Consider the following 16,916-nt stretch of genomic DNA (forward strand, 5'->3'; position numbering starts at 1 on the left):
TCGGCCAGGTCAACACGGAACTGAAAATGATCGTAGTTCTTCCTTGAAGTGTAATCGTGGCAGGATTCACGGAAAAGAAGCCATGCATTGACAATGCTAAGGTTGACAAGGAACCAGAGGACATAGCACCACCATTTCTTGGAGGTCCGTCCAACGGTGTAGTAGCTTCGATACTGATCAGATCGATCGACACCACCCATAAACTGGTTGTATTGCAGCACAGAGAGTGGACGGGTGGTGCCATTTCCTCCAATATCCACACGTGGGTCCGCATTTGTAGAGAGCATTGACACTAGTCTTCGGTCACGCCATAGGGTCAACACTAGGTTTCTCTTCTGGAAGAACTCCACGTCCCCTCGTGCTTGTAAGTTGGAATTTCTTGCAGCAAGTGGCAGTCCAGTGCGACGAAGGCTCACTGTGGAGCAACCATAAGTACCACACCTACTCTCGAGGTCCTCCAAAAGATGGGGAGAAGAAAAATAGCGATCAAAATAAAGGTGATGACCCTTGTGCCAATAAGGCTTGCTCAAGTGCATCACAACTTTATAACCAAGACCGTGCTCCTTGCCTCCATCACGCCGACGGCCTGTGTAGATATCAAAGCTTAGACAGTAGCCAGTCTCTGCCTCACAAAGCTCCCACACCTTAATCCCCCATTTTGCCGGCTTGTTGGGCATGTGCTGCTTGAAAAACAATCGGCCTTTAAAAGGAATCATACCTTCATCGACGCTGAGCTCCTGCCGTGGGCAATAGTACTGCGAAAAGTTTGTTTGTAGTTTATCAACTATGGCTCGCACCTTGTATATGGGATCATAAGTGGGGTCAGAACGTTCTGGCATGCAGCTTCCATTGCTCGCTTGAAGATATTGACTGATCTTGGAGAATCGTGTGTGGCTCATTGCACTGGAGACCCATTCGCATCGAAGCGCCTTATTTCCTGACCAGTAGCACCAAATACGTGGCAAGCTCTTGATTCCCATCATCACGACGATGGAAAAATAAGCTTTAAGCTCAGGAACACTCACGGGCGACCACAGTGGATCCATCTTGCCGAGGACAGCTGCTCGTTGCTCTGCGCTTCGATTTGTCTCCAACACAATCATCTCGAACAGTTGCTCAGACCAGAGAAGATGAAAGAAATCGAGTACAGTGGCGTTTCCTGGCAGAGAGTGGCAAGGACCCGACTCGCCCGTAAAGGCCTTCATGCGGATCTCCGACAACGCTTTAGTCCATTCTGCTTGGTGGTTGCCTTCTTCCTTCCCAAGTCGTGGATCTTGGCTCGACCCTGGCATGATATTTTCATCCAAGTTGTAAACATTGCCGTTGCTCTCTGCATTGTCATTATTTTCCAATTGAAGTTCCACTCTTCCTTCTTGCTGGTCCTTGTCTTCCTCCAGTTGTTTCAGTTGGTGATTTTCTATGTCTTCCAGTGGGAGATGTTCGTTTCCAAGAGAAGAACTTTTAAAGGCTTTTGGATCCATTAGGAACTCCTTACAACAAGACGACGAACTGGAACTGGTTACGCATCGTTTTCTTTTAGCTCCAGAATCCTTTCGACCAAATAATATTGAGCTTTCCAGACATCTTCACGATGGCTTACGCACAATTTTCAAGGTCCACGTCTGGTGCCTAATCTGGAAGTGCAACACACAAAGCAATATTTTTACGACCGCAGCAATTGCTTCAATGGGAATAGACGTCACTCCGACATGATACACGCCACCCACTTTGCCACAAACATCGTTACCATGGAGTCAGTAGAGGCTTTCATGGGCAGCCGTCCAGCCTGTTTTATTGTGAAGAAGCCCCGTCGTGTTGTCTGCTAGTGTTACAATGTCTATGCGTTTATATTTTCCTTACGCATATGCGTATTGTCACAATAAGCAATAGATTGTGCAACAATCTATTTACTTGGGCATTGTGATGGGTAATCTTTTAGGATGCAACATGATTTGCTTTGGTTTGATCTGCTCTCCAAATGCAACTGTAGTATTAGCAAGTAATTTCAATTTCCCCCTATGCTCCCCCTCCCCACCTCAAGTTGAGGTCATTCTCATTTTAAAAATTCAGTCAGGTGTCTGGTCATGTGATCTGATGAGCCTTTTCTTTTCTGTCCCCACTGTAATGTGATTGTAAACAGTGTTAATGTGCACACCTCTCTATGGAGAATAAAAGAGCACGATTTTAATTTCAATTTTGTGCTTCACATGCTCATCAGAAAAAATAAATCCTTTAAAAAATGCTCAAATCCTTTAAATTTCTTTCCCAATCTAAAATGAGATGCAAATGATTGAATGATCGTTTTAAGGCCATTTTTCCCCGCTAGAGCGGGGGTTAGCCTTGCGGGCCCCATGACAATCATGGTTCCCTGTTTGAGGCAATGTTTTTATGGCCGGATGCCCTTCCTGACGCCAACCCTTAGTCGCCTCTTACGATGCGCAGGGATACGGTGTACCTATTCTAAACCGGGGTACACACCGTGATCATTCATCCCAGCAAGATGGTACTCAATTTGCCGACCTCGGAAGGATGACAGGCTGAGTCAACCCCCCTGGCGTTAATTCAGCGATCGACCGGGATTCAAACCCAGGATCCCAAGCCCGCACCCTAACCGCTAAGCCAACACCAGGCTTAAAATGAGATGCAAATGTTTCAAACTTTAGATTTTGAATCGACGCTCTCCCAACCCAACTGCTTTCCCCACCTGTCCACCATAACACGACTTAGAAAACTCTTTACGTTAACCTTTCCTCCCTTTGGAAACTCTTCCACATGTTTATTACAAATCTACACCCGCTAATTTCACCCCAGATCCACTTTTTTGAAATACCAACTTCTTTCCTGGAAGTCCTTGCAGTATCCGTGTGTTTTATACTTCTCTCACCCCCACACCCTCTTCCCATGCCTCCTCCCCCCAAGCCCTCCCCCTCCCACAGATCTCCCGATGTCCCTGCTCTCAAATGTTGTGTTTGTGTGCTTCCCCTTCTCTCCCCATCTTGTCTACCGCTCCCCTTATAATATAATTTGTGTATCTCTTTTGATTTTTTGTGTGATAAATGGTAGCTCTTTCACGGGCCTTGACTGTGTAAAAAAAAAAAAAAAAAAAAAAAAAAACGTACAAAGTGTTAGGGCAACACAATTATGGTCTCATGAGTGTGACCGAGGAAAAGACACTTCCTGTTTTATCATCAGCACTTCTAATATACATGGTGGTCTCAGTTCTTTAAGCATTGATTTGCTTGTTAGCACCGGAGGGGACTATAGGTTTGCACGCCGTCCCTCCGTCTGTCCGTCCATCAGTCCGTCAGTCCGTCACGCAAAGAACAGCTTTCCGGACTTTTTTTCTAAACTCTTAATGCTAATAATTTCAAACCTGGTACATGGTTTCCTCATGATAAGTTACAGATAAAGTTCGAACTTCATGACGTTTCGATCATTTTTGACAAAGTTATGGCACTTTGAATTTGGTAATTTCCCCAACAGTTTTCCAGACTATAATTTGGAGTGTGGTAAGTCAAAGCTGTTAATATTCCTTGTTTTAACTCCAATTTACATTATTTTCCCCCTTTTAGTGAGAAGTACGGGTCTGTGCAACCATTCATGAACTTTATTTGGTGCAAATCGGATAATTTTTAGCCGAGTTACCTCAGACCGTGAGTTGGTAATTATATAATTCACACAGTGCAATACGTGCAGGCTACTCCACGGAGCGACCTTGCGGGCTTATTTTTACTCCAATTTACATTCTGTTTCCACTTTTAGTGAGTAGTACGGGTCTGTGCAACCATTCATGAACTTTATTTGGTGCAAATCCGATAATTTTTAGCCGAGTTACCTCAGACCGTGAGTTGGTAATTATATAATTCACACAGTTTTCCGGACGACAGACTGCCGGTAGGGGACATGTATTGCAGCGCAATACTCAGAATGCTTGTTCTTCTTGGAGTCCATGGAGTTCTTCGCATTCGTCTCCAACACCACATTTCAAAACTTTTAAATCTTCTTCCTTTCTTTCTTCTTCGCTGTCCACAACTCACATCCGTACATTGCAACTGGAAACACCAGAGCATTCAGCAACTTTCTCTTGGTTTGTTTTGTCACATCAGAATTTGTGAATCCTGACGTTGCTGTTTCTCTCCAATGTTAACTGTCTATATTTCTCCATCATTTCAATCATATAACCCAGGAAGGTTAAAAACTTCCCACTATTTCCACGCTCCACCTGAACACATCGATCTTCACAGTTGACAAGATTTTAGTCTTTGTTAGGTTTAAAAAAAGATCATCTTCTGTTTACTTTCTCTCAACAGAGTGTTATCATCATCATATTGTTGATACATCTTTTTCCAATCCTGACTCCAGCCTCTATGTGATCCATGTTTGATTTCCTCATGATGTAATCACTGTATGGATTTAAAAAGTAAGGGGAGAGAATGCTGACCTGTCTACCCCCTTTTCTAATTCCAAACCATTCTGTCTCTCCATAATCTGTTCTTAAGGGAGCTTTTTGTTTAGTGTACAGGTTTACTATTAAACAATGGGTGTGTCGACATCCACATTTATTTTTGCATTATCCACATCAATTCATGATCAATACCATTGAAGGCTTTGATATCTAGTATATCTAGTATATAATGTGAATTGTGGCATCTGTCTGTGCATTTGTCTGTCTCCCATTTGGGGCAATTGCTTCCTGCGCTGTGTTTAAATACATAGCTCCGCACACAGGCAAAGCTCAACATTCAACCAGAAGCATGATACCAAACGAGATACATGTAAACGTGTAAATACAACATGGAATTGGTTTGTTTAACAGTGCGTTAAGATATGACCTGAGAATTATCACAAAGTTGAACAAACCATGTCAGCGTTGTTAATAAGAGTAGTCTACAATGGAAGTCTTTGAACAAAGGTTGCAATGCAAGATGACCATTTAATGAAAGAAAAACCTCTTTCGCCTTGCATTGTGACCTAAAAATAAAGTTTAAAAATAAACTTCAAAGAGTTCCAGAATATATTCAAATGTAATATTAGGTGGACTCAATGACATGATTTGTTAAGAGTTAGAGCGTCCGCTCTGAATTAAGGAGGTTGGCGTTTTAAACCCCGGCCAAGTCATTAGTTGTATCAAAGACTTTTAAAATTGTGCATGTTGCTTCCTTGCTTGATGCTCAACATTTAAGAAGGATAGAGCATGGGCAAATGTCATACGTTGGCAATCATTGTGCAGGCTTGATGCGCCAAAGGTCTCTTTCTGTGTTGAAGTTCCTTGAAAGGGAAGTCATCTATTATATTGTCCTGTCTGTGGCCGATGAAGACCGCCTCAGACGAATAACCGAAACAAGCTTACACTCCGAGGCGTACTCCGCACCTTCTCTATTGGCAAAAGGAGAAGTGTGTGTGTGTGTGTGTGTGTGTGTGTGTGTCTGTGTGTGTGTGTGTGTGTGTGTGTGTGTGTGTGTGTGTGTGTTATTTCCATTGCCACAGCTCACTTGTATTAACAGGAAATGATAGGAACTTGATATTTCTCATCCAGGAATATTTATCACATTTACTATACTAGAAAGTTGTCCATGCCCGTACGGGATTCTAAATCCAGTAGAGATAGGGATGGCAAAAAATGCAAATTGCATCTTCTGTCATCGAGCCAGAAAGCTTGGAGCAACAAGTCACATTTATTGCCACATCTGATGCAATTTAAATGGTCTAATGGCAGCGAGGCGCTCCATTTGAAACTATCTGTGTGATATGTCGTATGTCGTAACTGTTTGATGCCCAGGGTCCATAACAAAAATTGTTGATGCCCAGGCTCCTCTTGCAGCTTTACTAGCCATAATTATAGGCAACCAGGCCTATGCAGCATTTTTATATATGACCCTATGCATGCTGGGATGTTACTTGCTTGATGAACACATGAGCCACACCTGTGTATAAGCTGTTACTTGGAGTCCCTCATTTACCCAGGTATTTCCATATTTTGTCCACGACCTGTATTTTCTTTATTTTTTTTTATACAAGATCGAGGCTCGTGTAAGAGCCAGCATCAATCACACAAAAAAAAAAAAAATAACAGACACACAAACCATACAAAAAAAGGGAGTGGGAGACAAGATGGGGAGAGAGAGGGAAGCACACAAGTACAACAGTAGAGAACAGGGACATCGGAAGATCTGTGGGAGGGAGAGGGCTTGGGGGGAGGAGGCATGGGAAGGTGGGGGGCGGGGAGGGGGTGGGAAAGTATAAAACACATGGACACTGCTGGAACTTCCAGGAAAGAAAAAAGTCGGTATTTCAAAAAAAAACGAAACTCTTTCTCCATTTATTCTTACAAATTTTCTGTGAAGCTATATTAGCTGTGTCTGGATGGGTTTGAGGGGAGAGGAGCAGTAGCCAAAACCAGAATCCTATCCAAGTTCCTCCTGATGACTCCAATGCACAGTATTCAGTCTTTTATTTGATTGTTATTGAAAAAATAGCTAAACTTCAGACAAGTAAATGAAAACAAGATTTTATTAGTTTCTTTTTCAGTAAAATAACATCATAAGTAATTTGAATTTCTTTCAACAAAGTTCTGCTAACAAAGTATAAATGTTATTACTATATCCTGTATTACACTGCTTCTTTATAAACACACGGTGAAAGACTAACAGCTACGTTTAAGCATGCCTTAAAAGTAGTGCTCAGGAAACAGCACAAGGACAAACAACTGTTGCAGTAGACAACATGCAATAGGGTTATTTCACATGTGCGTGCACATACACTCACATGGATGAGAAATATGAACTTTTGTACTTCATCGTAATGAAAAAACTTAAAGAATGCACACACAAAAATCTCTGGCCTACATGGTAAACTGTTAGCAACTTGTCACTCTATACGACAATATGCGACAGCACAGGTTAAGTACTTCGGGAAAAAAACAACTTTGTTCCTCGGGTTAGTGAAGCACTTCCGCCTCTAACTCCAAAATATTGACAACAGCTCTGTAGTGTAGCATTATTAAAATGTTGCTTTGCACAGACATCACAATCACAATGAGATGAATACTCAGGTGAATTCAATAAAAAAAACTGTCAAAATGTGTTTAAAACACTGATGTCCATCAACCGGAATGCACAATAAACTAAAAGACAATAATGGTATGGAAAGGTAAATTGTGGCTCACCCAAGAATCTCAAGCAAAGGGAAAATTGCATTCACCTGCCAGCCTGTGCCAAATAAATGACACTCGCTCAGGTGCTTTCCTATAAAATGGGAAATTCCATTTGATACCAACCTGAAATTTTTTTTTTAATCAAACGGTAAAACCAGTTTGAAACAGCTTAATTAATTATTTTTAAAAGTTAAATGATCTTAAAGTGATTGACAGTCCTGCATGTGACAGAATGCAGAGCCTGCACTTTCATCTAAAATCCTCAAGTCTTGTGCAGTACACCGAGCAGCCAATCAACAAGACAAAGTCACATGTCACTTTCACTTCCTCTTACATTGTCTTTTACTGTTTCACATTGAGTAAGGCTTGCTTGTACCCCCTGATGCGAATTGATTTTAGTGCTTTTTGACATTAATAAATTACATACAGGGATATTTATGTACAAGCATATTAACAAACTTCTTCCACAACTTTTTTCATCTTGCTTTACAGTTGTCCATTATATCCACTCTCATTTCACGAGATCACAACATAACTTATTCCTACCTTTTACTCATACATCTTACTCCATTAATACTCTGCGTTATTTTGGGCCACGTCTTTGGAATAGTATTGGAGTAGTGAAGGCCCAGTCGTCTGTGAGTTGCTTCAAGTCTTCCTATAAACAACATTTTATCTCGTATTATAGTTTGTTTCCTCTCTACACGTTGATTTATTATTCACTTCTGCAAGTCTTGCCTTCTTGGTATTTCATTCTTTTTTATTTGTTCATTCTTGTTATTGTTATTCATTGTATTTTTGACTATATTTCTTCTTTTTTTTTTTACCATTCGGTATCTTTAATCTAATTTATCGTTTGTCATTTATATTGTTCGTCCATAGGCATATCAATACAATCCTTGGCTTCTAAATATGCCTCAATATTTGCTTCCCTATATATTATCTTGATTGTATAGCCTTCTGAGTTTTTTAAGTTCCGAAGTATTACTTTCGTATATTTTTGTTTGACTCTACTTTGGCAACTATGGAAATAAATGTTTCTTTGAATTGAATTGAAGTGCTAACAGCACGTGTGCCAAAGCACTTTTAGACATCCTTTCAAGACATATTTAAACCAAGCGTTTTAAAAAAAATAAACACACTGATCTGGAATTTTCAGATAGCCCAGATGCAGAAGTCATATTTATTGACAAGAAAAACAGAGAAATTGATGGCTATCAAAGTATTAGAATCTTAGGACACTGACCAAAAAAGTGTAGTTTGTGAGTTTATACGAGGAATTCAATATGTATGTGTGTATATATATACTTTCCCCATTAAACATTTGTGGGAAGTTAGAAGTGTACAATATAGATTGATATCAAATCAAATTTCTGTGAAAGTCAATTTTATATCACAGTTACCATAAACTATATAAAATAAATCAGGAAATTGAAAATGTTTTATTTTTGCGATACATATTATATTAACATGTGCTAGTAATTAATATACAATTACCACAAAGAAAATATGCAAAAAGAGTTTGTGGATTTTTGTGCAGTAAATAATAAGAAATTATTGAAATAATCAACACCAGATCTGAAAAACCAATGTGAATTCCAAGAAACCACATTAAAAGTTGCAAATTATTGTATACAGTCACGTGAAAAATTAAGTACACCCCATGTAAAGTTTTGACTTTTTCAACATATTTCAACATTCAGCTATTTGATCTTCATTTCAACATTATTGATAGATAAAGGTGATATAATATGACAAATATCATGAAACATTTACATTTTGTAGTCCATTTAATAATTTAAATAAACATGAATGGAAATTTCGCATGTGGAAAAAGTAAGTACACCCTTGGCTCTAGTAGGTGGTATTGCCCCCTTTGGCAGAAACAACCTCAAGTAGGCGTTTCTTATAACTGTCTACCAGTCTCTGACATCGACTGGGAGAAATTTTTGCCAACTCCTCCATGCAGAATTCTTTCAGCTGTGCGATGCTTGAGGGATTTCTTGCATGCACAGCTCGTTTCAAATTCCCCCACAACATCTCGATGGGATTTAGATCCGGGCTTTGCCTTGGCCATTCCAGAACCCTCCATTTCTTTCTTTTCAGCCATTCCTTGGTGGATTAACTGGTATGTTTAGGGTCATTGTCATGTTGCAAGGTCCACCTTCAGTTGAGTTTCAACTTTCCGACAGATGGCCTCACATTATCCTCAAGCACCCTCTGGTACAATGAAGAATTCATAGTGGATTCTATGATGGTGAGCTGCCCAGGCGCTGATGCAGCAAAGCTGCCCCAAACCATAATATTTCCACCACCATACTTTGCAGTTGGTATCAGGTTCTTGTGGTCAAATGCTGTCTTTGGTTTTCGCCAAACATGTCTTCTGGTACTGTGGCCAAATAGCTGTACCTTTGACTCATCTGTCCAGAGCACATTGTTCCAGAAGTGCTAGTCTTTGCCTAGGTGTTCATTGGCAAACTTTAGTCTTGCCCTGATGTTCTTTCTGGACAGCAAAGGTTTCCTCCTGGCACACCTCCCATGTAGATCAAATTTGAGCAGCCTCTTTCTAATGGTAGACTCATGCACTTTGACATCAACAGTGGCAAGCGCTACCTGAAGATCCTGTGATGACATTCTGGGGTTCTTAGAGACTTCTTTCAGCATCTTGCTGTCTACTCTCGGGATGAACTTGCTGGGGCGGCCTGGCCTGAACAAGTTGGCAGTTGTTTGGAATGTTCTCCACTTGTAGATGATCTTCCGGACAGTCGAATGATTGATTTCAAATTGTTTGGAGATCTTTTTAAATCCCTTCCCAGACTCGTTGGCATCCATAACCTTCTTTCTGAAGGCCTCAGAGAGCTCTTTTGATCTAGGCATGGTGATGCCACACACTTCAACAACAAAGAGCTAACCATATAAATGTCTGAGGTTTAAATAAGACAGGTTCCTCCAAGATCCTCTCTAACGATGTTCTAATCATTTGCACCTGCGCTGGTGCACCTGATTCTAATTTTAGGTATTTGAAGTAGTGATAAATGTAGGGGTGTACTTACTTTTTCCACATGCGAAATTTGCATTTATGTGTATTTAAATTATACAATGGACTACAAAATGTAAATGTTTCATGATATTTGTTATATTATATCACCTTTATCTATCAATATTGTTGAAATGAAGATCAAATAGCTGTATGTTGAAATATGTGGAAAAAGTCAAAACTTTACATGGGGTGTACTTACTTTTTCACGTGACTGTATGTTGAAGAAAATCAAGTCAGAAGCCGACAAATGAAAGGAGAGCAGCTCTGAACATTGACATCTCATTCAGCATGATACGCAGAAGGCTGATTACAGCAGGTCTCCATGGCAGATTTGCAGCAAAGAAACCACTGCAGACATGACAGAATAAGGTAAAAAGATTGAGGTTTGCAAGGCAACACCAAAATTGGATGACTGAACAATGGAATCGGATACTCTGGCTTGATGAATCGAAGTTTGTACTTTTTGTACCTAAGGGATGCCAGTTCATACGCCAAAGACCTGGAGAATGTGTAAGACACAAAGTTTTCCGCCTACTGTTAAACATGGGGGAGGTTATGTGACTGCCTGGGGTTGTCTCTTAGGTTTTGATGTTGGAAAACTTGTTAAAATCAATGGGATGCTAACACAAGGGAAGTACAAGCAGATACTGCAGCATCATGCAGTTCCTCGTGGAAATTCAATAATGGTCCAAACAAGATAATGATCCAAAACTCATTCTAATATAGTAGAACAGTATTTGGAGAACAAGGTTAGTGTGTGTGCTCCAAGCTGGTGTGCTCGAAGTGTTAGAATGGCTACCTCGGAGACTGGAAATGGGTTCCATCTAGGCCATATGTGATTACCTAGAAACAGAGAAGCCCAATAGGAACCCAACTAACTTCACAGAATTATGAAATGTACTACAGGATGTTTGGCACAATATTCCTGTAAGAGTGCTTCATTCGTGTACAGGAAGCATGGGTAAAAGAGTGGTGGCACTAAAGGAGGCAAAGGGTGGACACACAAAGTATTTCATTGATAGTATAAAATGACACTGTTTTTGTTGTTAACTTTAGCAATTTGTTTCACACACTTTTATTATAAAGGCTGTTAATTTACAATAATATATGCATATGACTGTTATCACTGATAATTTTATGAATTTACACAAAAGTATGAATACCGTTGAAATAACCCAAACTTCTGCACAGTGTGCAGAAGTATGTTGTGAAGATGAAAATCTAAACCCTGTGGAAAAACTAAAAATAGGGTTGAACTATACATGAAACATTATATTTATTGATGATATTAATCCTATAATGCAAGATGGAAAAGATAATTCCAACAGAGAATTCCAACACACAGAGATAATCCCTGTTGTGGGACCCAACACGAAGAGAAAAAAAATAGGTTTGCTGCAATTAAACTGAAACATGCCAAGCTGAAACTAGAGCTTTATAACCAACCTTTGGAACGTGTCTCAGCTTTGATGAGGTGGAGGATGACGACCTCGATGTTGTCCTTGACTCTGCTGAAGAGCAAACTAAAAGACAATGTAAGCTCTTTACTCCAGTCAACCCTCGCTAATCCGGACTACTTTGTTCCCTGCACCCAATGTCGGATTAGCGAGATTGTCGGATACACGATTTTGTGGTTTAGAGGGATAAAATGAATGGCGGAAATCTGTTCCTGGATGTTTTGGTCGGATAGCGAGATTTCTGGATTAAACGGGGTCGGATTAACGAAGGTTGACTGTACTTCATCCCATTGTGACAAAATTTTAAAAGATCACAAAGGAAACAATTGATTTTATCAACTGAAAGCTGATAACGTTATGTTAACCATCATTGGAAGTGAGGTGCAGCCGGAATTTCGAACATCAGCCCTTCATCAGGGAAATAGAGGGAAAACTCCTTTACATCTCAAAATGGTTGATCGTTTTTGCATCACAAAGCAAATTGCAAGAAAAAGGAACTTGGTTGAACTTTAAAATTATTGAGGTCACAAATATACTTTGAGGTCATTGATTTCAGGTCGAGATATGTGTGGGTTGATCCTTAAAAACAAAGTGGGTGTCTAAAGAATGCCTGGAAAAGGATAATTTAAAAAAGGAAAAGGAAGCCTGATAAATTATGTACTAATGAAGGAACATAATTTTATAACAACATTTATGAATTGTCTTAACAATAATGGTATTGAATTAGAGAGCACTTGCAGAGAAAACCTAGTTGCTGTAATGAAACCTTTTAATCACATTTTGGAGGAATGGTTTTGCAAGAAATTTACTGAAATGGACAATGGCTATTATGCAAAGTATTGTGGGCAAATACTGTATAATAACAACATCGATTCTCAACAAAATCAAAAATTTCAACAACAAACTTGGCATCTGGAAAGAAAGTTTACAAAGAAACCACAATTTACAATTGGAGATGTAAGAATTTACAGATGGACATCTCGTTTTAAAAAGTTACACTCAAGATGGGTAAGTGAACTATTGTAAGTTTTTCTGTTAAAATGTTTAACATTGTTCCCAGGACTTGTAAATTGTATGTTTTGAATGGGAAGGACCTGTTATGTGAATTGTAACAACAGGAGCTACAAACTAATAATAATGATAATAATAATGTTATAATACTGTACTCAAAAGGTACGGCTATAAAATTCTTTCAAATGCAGTTAATCATGAGATTTACTAAAAATGTTAACTGAAACGTGAAACATGTTGGTTATTAAACAAGAAACTACTGTAATCATCAAATGATAACTTATTCTTAACAACATTTATTTACATATTTTACTTTCATTTATTCGTATGTATAGTAAGCTCAATGATGCTGTCTACCCACAAGTAGTGCATCTTTGACCCTAGAGTGGTGAATCAGTCATGACATTTCCCTTCAACACATTTTTTAATTTGCCTACGATATTATAAATTTTTATTTGCAGATTCCAAAGGTATGCTGTCTACCTTAAATCTATGATCTGTATTTATGTACTGTACATTAATAACCTAAGCTCTAGAGAGATGCACACTCGCCTCTAAGTTGTTTAACCTTGGTTTGAATCTCGGCACAGCTATAAACTGTCACTGTTATCACCAGAACCCTGGACAAATCACAAATTCCTGCCTGTACTGTGGGTAACAAGTGGTCTGGTCTTGATGGAAGTCCCTTCCCACCAGGTTATACTGCTTGCTATCTTAGAGTGTGATTGCTTTCTGGACAGCAACTTCTGCACAATAAACAAACTTACCAGGTAGTTTGTATGTTACAAGTGAATGTCCTTCTTCGGTGATGGCAACACGAGGCACGCACACACACACACACACACACACACACACACACACACACACACACACACACACACACACACACAAACAGTCACATCCATTTGTCATTATACCATTTCATATATAATTAATTATAAAGCCATAATATTATCTTCTTCTTATCCTTTTCTATTTATAAGGGGTGAGGTCCGATGGCACCAAGCTTCTGCCCTGCCTTGACCACAATACTCCTCCACTGTCCTCTGTCCTCAGCCAACTCTCTCCACTCTCCAACCATCCCACCTTACTTATATCCATCCTCACACAATCCTCCCAACTCAAACCATGGTCTACCTTTTTTCCTCCAACCTTGTTCCCTCAACCTATCCGCTCTCTTTGCCATTCATTCTCTGTTCCTACATCCGCACCAAATGTCCAGCCCATCTCAGCCGGCATTTCACCAATCTCCCCCATCAAGCTCATCTGTACACCAATCTCCTCCCTCAGTTCATCCATCCTTCCTCTATCCACCCTCTTCATTCCCACAATCATCTTGACACAGTTGTTCTCGCAAACCTGCAGCCTCTGTTGTTGTCCTCTCTGTCAGTGCCGCGGTTTCCAAACCATAAAGGTTGGCCAGCGTTACACACGAAATCAGAACCTTTCCTTTCAATTTCCTTGATATCTTTCCATCTGCCAATAATCCCTCCACCCTCCACGCATTCACACCCACCTGAATCCTCCTCCGCACCTCTGCCTCTGACTTATCATCCCCAAAAGTATGTCACTGTTCCCACCAGGTAATCAAACCTATATCCCTGTCTGATCTCCTTCCCCTCTAACTTAATATTAACTTCTTTTCTCTGCTGCTCAACCCACATCACCCCCATGCTCATCTTCAACACATGCTTCTCGAATGCCTTCTTGTACTCCCCCAGTACTTCCTGCATCTCCCGCCTACTCTCCACCACAACAGCCAGATCGTCTGCATACAACAGAATACCCCTCATGTTTACCTTCCTGCTTACCAGCTCCCAGCTTATATCTTACACAAGCCGAGACTTGATAAACCAAAGATCAGTTTTGTAAATTTAGTCTTTTATTTATTGCATTTTTGAATTATTACATTTACTAAAAATGTTATTTTGCTCTCAATGTGTGGTTTGTTAAAATTTATGCATATTAAAAGAATGTTACACTCATTCCTTTTCTTCTATTTTCATATCTCCTTCCCAACACTGAATTGTTTCTCAGCTTGTAAAAGTAATTTTCAAAGTGGGTCTTTGCTTTGTTCTATTGGGGTTTGCTTTATTGAATTAATTCACCACTTAATTAATTTAATTAATTGAATTAATTTAATCCATTAATTCACCCCAGATCCACTTTTTTGAAATTCCGACTTATTTCCTGGAAGTCCTAGCAGTGTCCATGTGTTTTATACCTTATCCCACCTCCCCCCTCATACCCCTTCCCGTGCCTCCTCCCCCCAAGCCCTCTCCCTCCCACAGATCTCCCGATGTCCCTGCTCTCAAATGTTGTACTTGTGTGCTTCCCTCTCTCTCTTTCTCCATCTTGTCTTCTGCTTACTTTATCTTATGTTTTATGTGTCAGTTTGTCTTTGTATGATTAATGTTAGTTCTTACACGAGCCTCGATCTTGTATGCAAAAAACATTTTTTGGGGAAAAGAACATCTCAAAAGGTTTATGTTCACTCAATGTCATTATTCCACTTCGACATGAGCGCCCTTCGTTACCCGGAGAATATCAAGACGATATTCTAGCTCTTGCCAGGTTCGCTCGAGCATGCTTGCTTCGACACTTGCAATGGCATGAATTATCTTCTGCTGTAATCAACTATTTGAGTTGCTTCACAATATGCAGAAAACCGCTTCAAGTTATATTACGCCATTTGGTGATTAGGCTCATTCTGAAATGTAAAGGTGTCATGAGATCACCCTGTACTTTGGTTCATCCACCAATGTTGTAACCAAGTTTTATTGTTAGTACATGTTTTTCATCGGCATGTATTTTATTTTGACAAGGTGAAAGTCATTCCTCTCCCTCGTTTGTAGACTCTCAGGATGTAGTGGAAGGGTTCTTATGTCAATTATCCAGTTTTTGTGAATGTACATAACTACCTGAAATAAATGACCTTATTTTGTATGCAGTACAACTCTGAGAGTTGCATCATTGGCTGAGGGTGCGGCTGTGCTGCTGATGCAACGCCCCTTGTAGGGCAGGAATTTGGAACTTGTTCATGGTGCCGGCCGTAGCTTGCCTCCTCTTCGCGAAGGGCACCGCGAAGGTCTTTAATGTCGAGCAACTAATTCCGGCACTAGGGTTGCCCAGTTTAACGTCTACCTGAGGGACGGTACACACATTGATGCCTTACCCTGCCTGAAAAACACCAGGACGAGAGTTTGTAGCTGAGTTGGCATTAAAATCCAGGCTCGACAGCTTAGAGGTGAGTTTGCACACCTCTAGGCCATCCTGACAATCAAATAAATGAACTGCAGGCATCAAATAAATTACTTTAAATCAATAACGAAGTATATCTTCTTATTTTCTGTTTTTTTTCCATCCATTAGCCCACCCCTTATTGCTTGTTCAACCATTAGTAACATCTTATAATCAGTCATCAATTCTAACATTATTCCCATTTGCGTTAAACACGCAAGTCACAAGCTAAACTCGGTCCTGTGGAAGAAAAAGTGATCATGGAGTTTTCAAAGTTATTCACAAATGAAAAGCACATCACTCTTGAAATAATTAAATCTTATGATATCCACTGAGATCTTTATCAAACTCCCTCCATACTTTTTGTGCATGTTCATAATCGTCATCTAAAATGTGAACATCCTTTAGAATACGATACAATAATAACGGATCCTTTGGATGGAGATTCTTCCTCAGAAATCTTTTCTCACTACCAATGTAATCATAAGGATATAAATCCTTTCTAATTTCCTTCTTGTTTGTACTTATATCTTGCCTTTCTCAAAAGATCTTTAACGATTTTCAAATGTTTTAATGTTCTGTGCTACCCCTTCCATCTCCCCCCTTTCCCATTGAGCTTGCCATGGATCTAAAGGTTTTCAAAATCATGAGCTCAATGTTTACAGCAGGACTGCCATTAACTTAAGGTACTTTACTTTATCAACAAATGTGCATCATAAACAGATTGTGGATTAAAACTGGAATAAATATAGCTTGTTCTAATTTTAAATTTCAAGAGTTGTGAACAGCTCCTCCATATTTTCTGTGAAACGACATGGATCTCTTACTTTCCAGACCTTCTTGATTAATTTGATCGATAGTTTCCCACAAAGATAGCACGTCTTCCTCACTCGTGATCATTTTGGTTGCCCTTTTTTAAAATCTAGCCTGGGTTTGATTACCAACATGATTGCAAATTGTCATCCTGGTACAGCACACGCATGGCATTGCACCAATGAATACAGCGTCCTTTGAA

The sequence above is a fragment of the Myxine glutinosa genome, chromosome 7, assembly GCF_964187855.1.
Source record: "Myxine glutinosa chromosome 7, kmMyxGlut1.1, whole genome shotgun sequence".
NCBI classification, from domain to species: Eukaryota; Metazoa; Chordata; class Myxini; order Myxiniformes; family Myxinidae; genus Myxine; species Myxine glutinosa.